Genomic DNA, 1,089 nt, shown 5'->3' on the forward strand with positions numbered 1-1,089 from the left:
ACTCGATGGACGTGAGTCTGGGTGAACTCCGGGAGTTGGTGATGGACAGGGAGGCCTGGCGTGCTGTGAATCATGGGGTTGCAAAGAGTCGGACATGACTGAGTGACTGAACTGAACTGAACTGATACCACTAACTGAATATTCATGAAAGTTTTAGTTTACTTCTCTTTTAAAAAAGCATAATTATTTTATGTAAGAATATGCTCACAAAAGTATATATTACATGATGTTAATTATTTAAATGACTTCTAATTGAAAGTAAATTATATCTCCATTATTTTTAAATATCAATTTTAAGTCTGCAGTGAGAAAAAAATCTCTTCTATGAAGTAGCTTTCTAAACTTTTGAATGTTCCTAGTAGTCCTCAGCTTTGCCACGTCAAGTGCTATAGAGAAATACCTCGTTTCATTGTATTTGTTATCTTTATATGAAATGCTATGTCATTGTTTTAATGAATAATGACTATATTATATTCATAAGGGTAAAACTATAAAACTATGAATGGAAGATAGCCTATTCATAGACATAATTTCCCTAAAATATACCTTTATTCCTGATGGTAATCATGTGGAGAAAAACATTTTGCCTTTCAGACAAGTAAGATTTGGGTGTGAAAGGGTAGCAATTAGTCAAACTGGAAAGTAATAACCTGTCTTTTCTTGGCTTTTACCATGAAAACTCCAAAATTTTTTGGAATCAGTTCCTAGATAGTGGGTCTAAAGACAAAACATACATATGAAAGAAGACTTAAATAAGAAAGTTCAGTTCAGTTCAGTTCAGTCGCTTAGTCGTGTCCGACTCTTTGCGACCCCATGAATCACAGCACGCCAGGACTCCCTGTCCATCACCAACACCCGGAGTTCACTCAGACTCACATCCATCGAATCAGTGATGCCATCCAGCCATCTCATCCTCTGTCGTCCCCTGCTCCTCCTGCCCCCAATCCCTCCCAGCATCAGAGTCTTTTCCAATGAGTCAACTCTTCGCATGAGGTGGCCAAAGTACTGGAGTTTCAGCTTTAGCATCATTCCTTCCAAAGAAATCCCAGGGCTGATCTCCTTCAGAATGGACTGCTTAGATCTCCTTGC

The sequence above is a fragment of the Bison bison genome, unplaced genomic scaffold (assembly GCF_000754665.1).
Source record: "Bison bison bison isolate TAMUID 2011002044 unplaced genomic scaffold, Bison_UMD1.0 scf7180017864310, whole genome shotgun sequence".
NCBI lineage: Eukaryota > Metazoa > Chordata > Mammalia > Artiodactyla > Bovidae > Bison > Bison bison.